The sequence below is a fragment of the Amblyomma maculatum genome, chromosome 4 (assembly GCF_055883805.1).
Source record: "Amblyomma maculatum isolate TAMU_Amacu chromosome 4, ASM5588380v1, whole genome shotgun sequence".
NCBI classification, from domain to species: domain Eukaryota; kingdom Metazoa; phylum Arthropoda; class Arachnida; order Ixodida; family Ixodidae; genus Amblyomma; species Amblyomma maculatum.
The window spans coordinates 165,644,588-165,651,160 of NC_139347.1; the positions used below are offsets into that span (position 1 = coordinate 165,644,588).

Here is a 6,573-nt window from a genome sequence, read left to right on the forward strand (position 1 = left end):
TGGCTGGTCACGTGTTTCGATTGTGCATGTATATAAGAAATGGGAACCGACAGCTTCTTTCTGCATTCCTTGACAAAGGCCGGACCCCAGCGGAAATGTCGGATTAAAGTGTTGCTTTTTAACTGTGTGTCACCTACTTCAAGTTTGAGACCTACCGGACCCATTCGAGCTTCAACCCCCTCCCTATATATATATATATATATATATATATATATATATATATATATATATATATATATATAAAGATGTGAGAAACGAGCAATCGGACTTATATTTATCACCGGTCTTCCTGAGAGTGCCGAAAGGTTACCGACAGTGAGCAGTTTATAAGCTGAAGGTAATGGGTACGAACTCAAAGACTGCGAGGGGCATTCGCACAGTCTAACTGAGGTGGCGGTATTAGAGAAACGTGCAATAAAAACTGAAAGACAAAACCAACCGTTGGTAGAAAAACTAAAACATAGAGGGGAACATACATACCAACTTTATGCGAAGGACACACTGATCACGTTGCTAATGAGACTTGCACTAAAGATATAATACAGAAAATCAGTAAATTTGCAATGATTGCCAGAATTAAAATACCAAACGCTGGCTGCAAGCGCCATGCCACATGAATAAACAGGCCCAGATCATTTATAGGAGACACCGGTCAGTATTCTCCTCAATAGATGGATATGAGGTAAAGAAGGAAGTGAGCTTTGCCTTTATAGCCTTTATACCTGACATGTTAGGCAGTTACCTAAAGCAGCACAGCCTTACCTCTGCGCTGTCGGAACTGCAAATGCGCGCCTTTGCATATCAACGAACGGGCGCTCACGAGAGAGGATACAACCGGCTTGGCTTGGAGGTCACACAGTCCCTTTACTTTAGACGGGCGGCAGTCGTATTGGGTAAGAGGCAATAATGCAGGCAAATTCTTATCTTATCAGGATCTCGTCACGGCACCGGTGACCTCTCGAACCTCACCACGCGAGTCGGTCTCTTTCCCACACGCCATCGGGCCTGTCTCACCGCTGTCTCACCTCCTCTGTGGGCAGCTGCCGAGTCAATAAATATATTGGAAACAGCTCGAAGCCGTGCTAGTCGAAATATCGGGCCGCCCCTTACCGTCGTGTACGGCTTCTTGCTAGTTCAACTGTGCATAGAAACGACGTGCGCGCGATAAAAGAAGCGGAACGTCGACAGTAGTGAAAATGACCTCTTCGGCAGTGCGTAGCTTTCTCGACAGACTGGCGAAGGAGGTCATACTGGAACGAGATCCCCGCACTGCAGAGTGGGTGTTGCCCGGAAATAAGGCATTTCTACTCTTTCTGTTTACAGTGTACGTGTACGTTGTGAAAATAGGCGGGCCTCGCTTCATGAAGGATCGCAAGCCGTACGACGGTATCAAACCAGTTGTCATCGTCTACAACGCTTGCATGGTGGTGCTGAATACGTACTTCATGGCGGCGTTTCTCTCCAGGACATACATGGGTGGCGGCTACAGTTTTATCTGCCAGGGCATCAATTACGAAGCTCGCGACGAGAAGACAATGAGCATGCTGAACCTGCTCTGGTGGTATCTTCTAGTGAGGATCGCCGATTTCATGGACACCGTGTTCTTCGTGCTTCGTAAGAAAGACTCGCACGTCTCTTTTCTTCATGTCGTTCACCATATGCTGGTCGTCTACAACGGCTGCTATGGCCTTGGCTACGGCCCTGACGGCCAAGTTGCCCTGGGCCTCATCTTGAACTGTTTCGTGCACGTGATCATGTACACGTATTACTTGCTCTCACTGCTCGGACCGGCCGTCCAAAAGCATCTCTGGTGGAAGTGCTACTTGACCCAGCTCCAGCTGGTCCAATTCAGCTGCGTCTTCATGCACATGATGGTGCCCATGTTCGTGAACTGTGGTTATCCTAGGGTTCATATTTACATTATGCTCTGTGAAACCGCCTTCTTCTTCATCATGTTTGCTCGATTCTACACACAGGCTTATAAGGACAGGAAGGCCCCTGCCCAGCAACATGTGGACAGTGATGACCTCAAGAGCAAGGTTCAGTGAGAGCTCGTGCTTTTCATCGTTGTTATATGATCAAGGACTCCGCCAACTGCCTCGTTGAAGATCTGTGAACTTAGCTTGAAGATCGTGAACCTGGTGCGAGTGCATTTGTAGTGCTCTCCACATCTAGACTGCTGATAACGTTAGTAGTCATTTCAATGGTGACGTGCTTTTTACACGGCGAGCCAACAGAGTGATGCCAAATTTTCTGTTTGGGAAAAATCTGAGCACCAGTTGATCCCCGATGTGTGCGTGGATGTCCAAAGGACTGATTGTTTACATCTTTTTTGACATATAGATCAATTGAGGAGTGGCTAACGTAATCCTTTCTTCAGGCTGAGCCATCATCATGCATATTTGTTTGCTTGCTTCTTGAAAATTAGCAGCAGAGGAGGTTGCGGATGTGGATTGCCTATAACGCAAGGTAGGCATTGCCCTCTTGCGTGTTTACTCCTATGCAAGCGTGTGAAGGAGGTGCTGTGGATATCGGCGACGAACTAAGGACGCGGCTGAAGGCTGATTGTGTGCCAAGTGAAGATACCTGCGGAAATAAAGCGAATGTGTGCTCGTTGTTCACCCCAGTAATATTGCAATGAAATATTCTGCATCAGTGTAAATTGGCGTCGTTCTCAAAACTACCGTTGATTATACTAGGCCATCGCTTTCAGTGGATTTCGGTGGATTGGAGATAAAGGGGTGAAGATCGAGATATGTGTAATTTTGGTGCCAGTGGTTTCCAAAAATCATGAATATTTCTAGTAGAATGCACGTAGTACGACTAGCTCGACACTTCTACGTGAAAAGATAGAAAGTCATTTGTTGCTGTGTGCGTTGCAACCTATTTTGGTAGCACTCTTTATTTGTAGTTTGTTTTGTAATGTCGAAATTTGGTCTAGTTGGTGGCGATCCATCTAAAACAGGGCACATAAAACACGAAAACACAGAGAAGCGCAGGACGGACAAGAGCGCACTAGCAACTGATGCGTGAGATGTGTTTCTTCGTCCACGCATCAGTTGCTAGTGCGCTCTTGTCCGTCCTGCGCTTCTCTGTGTTTTCGTGTTTTATGTGCCCTGTTTGAGATGGTATTTTGTTTTCACTAAAGCAAAATCCAAATATGCTTGTGAGTGCAAAACAAAAATCTGTTTTATCGCCTGTGTCGGATATGTGGGGCTGCCTGGCAAGAAGACTGAGGAGAAGTTGCATACCTTGTAAGTAATTATTCTACTAGTACAAACTTTTGCGAATGAAACAATTATGCTGTGTGTACAGTCGTATCAGTCTTAAGTTCCGATAGTCGGCAAATTACGATAGAACACACTTTTACATACTTTCAGCGATTAAACTAGAAATATTCCTGCTCATGACTATTATGGTCGCGGAGTGTTTTGCATAAAAAGCAGATTTTATTAATGGAAATGCGATCTCAATGCAAGTAAGCGAGACAACTTCACATTACAGGTTCTGTACACAGTCTATGAGCGTAAATATAGGAGCGTTTCCTGTTTAAAGTTGTGAAAGGCAAATTAAGTAGCAACAATAATGAATATGTCGCATTTTATTCTGGTTGTGCTACGAGAAGCACAAATCCTTCTACTTTGGTTCATTTTCGAACTTCGAACAAAAAATATTGTTTTTAGATATTCATTCTTTGCTCGTAGGGTTGTGCAGTAGAACGGCCTTCATGGTGCGTAGGTTGAGGTGGAAGACAAGCAGCAATTTCAGGCGTTCATTGAACTTTGTGTGTGAAGTTTGGTTATTGTCATTTACAGTCACTTCTTTTGTCTTTCAGTTCCATTCATGTTAATGTAGGCGTGCTAAACGTTAAAACAAGAGCGATTCACTAAATCAAGAGAAGACTGGTACGTGCGTGAACTTACAACCACGCGGGCCATACGAATTGGCACGGGCCGGTTCCACGGAATGCATAAGCGATCCGTCGATAGCACTGGCGCGCAGAGAGATTCAGTTGTTAACAGGCGGCGTGATGGAAAGCGGTGTTTCAAGAGTTATGATTTGATGAATTTCACTTATAAACTTGTATCTGACACGTGTTTGTACATGTTGTTCTTGTATTTGCACGCACCAGTCTTGTCTTGTTTAGTAAATCGTCCTTTTGCTAAAGTTTAGCGCGCCTAGCCGACATTACAGCAATGTTTTTCAATTCATGTAATTTATGATTTCGGTCATTATTTTGTTATTGTTATTGCAATTTTGAGGTTCGCTGTTGTCATTTCCACCCTATCACGGCTATCTTGGGGCTAGCGGTATTGTAAACAAATAAATAATTGGTATTATATGTGCGTTCCGCACAACGTCGCGGAGTTTAATAGAATTGATCTCTAAAAAAAATTAGTAGAGTGGTAGAGTGCGTGAATTTAGGGCCTAGAAATGCGCGCATCATATACCAGAGAATCTACCAACTGAATGATTACGTTTCTCACCCTGAAGTGCCGTAAGGCCCTAAAGCGGCGGCGCAACGTTTCTTTACGGCAAAAAGGCTTTGGTTCAGACACCAGGAATGCAACTGCGGGAAATGAGCGTCTCTTTGCGCGCCTCACAATTTGTTCGGTATTTGGAGTCACAGCCTATTTCAAGAAAAAAGAAAACGCTTATTGGCCCCGATGGCGGATATATCCGTTTTTCAAGACACGAAAGGAAACTAAAAGTGTTTTTCCCTAAGAAAACAATGAAACGGAGCTTTCTCAAGCGCTTTCAATTGACTCGAAACCGACTTACTGGGCGTGAAATCTGCCTTATTTTTATTGCACAACATTGCTTAAAAGCAGCGCAAAAGAAGACGTGATGTGCATCAAAGAGATGAATAATGCCAAGGAAGAAAAAGATAAGTAAAATCATTCGATTGAAGATTGTTATTAGCTAGTCGACAATTGATTTTTAGGGGCTCATGAAGCGTTATTTACTAAAATTATAAACGAGCACGGGCAGTAGGTATGGCATGAATCCTCTCCACAGCACAAAAAGTTTAAGCTAGCATCATTAGCACCGGGGGAGGGGGGAGGGGGCCGAAGAATTCAGGATCTCGCTACAGAATAGGTATTAAGCTCTAACCGAGGATGACGACATTACCCTAGAAGCAATAAACAATAATTTCAGAGATATCATTACTGAGTGCGCAGTAAAAGTAGGCGGTAGGATAGTTAGAGAGGATGCCGGTAAGCTGTCTAAGGAGATGAAAGATTTAATTAAGAAACGCCAGAGTATGAAAGCTTCCAATCCAACAGACCAGATCGAATTGGCCGAGATATCAAGGATAATCAATAAGCGCAAGGTGGGTGATATAAGGAAGTATAACATGGTGAAAATTGAGCGGGCTGTAACCAACGGGGGATGCCTTAAAGCGGTAAAGAAGAAAATGGGCATAGGCAAAAACAAGATGTATGCGATAAGGAACAAGGCGGGCAACGTCATCACGAATATGGACAAGATAGTCAAAGTAGCCGTGGAGTTCTATACAGATCTCTACAGCAGCCAAAGTAGTCAGGACCGTAACGAGATTGGCGGCAGGGAAAAACAGTCAGACGTTCCACTAGTGACGAAGGACGGGGCCTAGAAAGCATTAGAAACTATGAAAAGGGGGAAATCAGCGGGAGAGGATCAGATAACTACAGATTTGCTAAAAGACGGGGGGGGGGGATGTGCTAGAGAAACTGGCCACCCTGTATACGCAGTGCCTGGTGTCATCGATGGTACCGCAACCATGGAACAATGCAAACATTATCCTTAATCGTAAGAAAGGCGACTCTAAGGACATTAAAAAGTACAGGCCAATCAGCTCACTCTCTGTTACGTATAAGGTATTTACTAAGGTAATCGCTAATAGAATCAGGACAGCCTTAGACTGCAATCAAGCAAAGGATCCAGCAGGATTCGGGAAACGGTACTCTACTATCAATCATGTCCATACCGTCATTCAGGTGATAGAAAAATGCTCGGAATATAACCAGCCCTTATACGTAGCATTCATTGATTACGAAAAAGCATTTCACTCTGTTGAATCCTCGGCGTTGATGCACACATTGCGAAATCAGGGGGTAGGCGAGCCGTACATGAAAGTGCTGGAAGAAATATATAGTGGCTGCACAGCAATCACAGTTCTGCATACAGGAAGTAACAGAATTCCCATAAAGAAAGGTGTTAGGCAAGGAGACACAATCTCCCCAGTACGGTTCACAGCTTGCTTAGATGAAGTATTCAGAGACTTGGAATGGGAGCAGTTAGGGATAAGGGTAGATGAAGAATACCTCAGTAATCTGTGATTTGCTGATGACATTGCCTTGCTAAGCAACTCGGGGATGAACTGCAAATAATGATTGGTGACCTAGACAGGAAAAGTAGAAAGGTAGGCTTGAAAATCAATATGCAGAAGACTAAGGTAATGTTGAACAGCCTCGGGAAGGAACAGCAGTTTACATTAGGTAGCGAAGTACTGGATGTAGTAGGCGATTATGTCTACTTAGGAGAGGTAGTTACCGCAGATCCGGACCATAAAAAGAAAATAATAAGAAG

General features: G+C 44.1%; 1 pseudogene; it reads left to right on the forward strand.

The window, feature by feature from the left end:
- The first annotated feature begins 1,196 nt into the window (after window positions 1–1,196).
- LOC146193421 (very long chain fatty acid elongase AAEL008004 pseudogene) lies at window positions 1,197–2,048 on the forward strand (annotated as a pseudogene).
- Window positions 2,049–6,573: the final 4,525 nt, after the last annotated feature.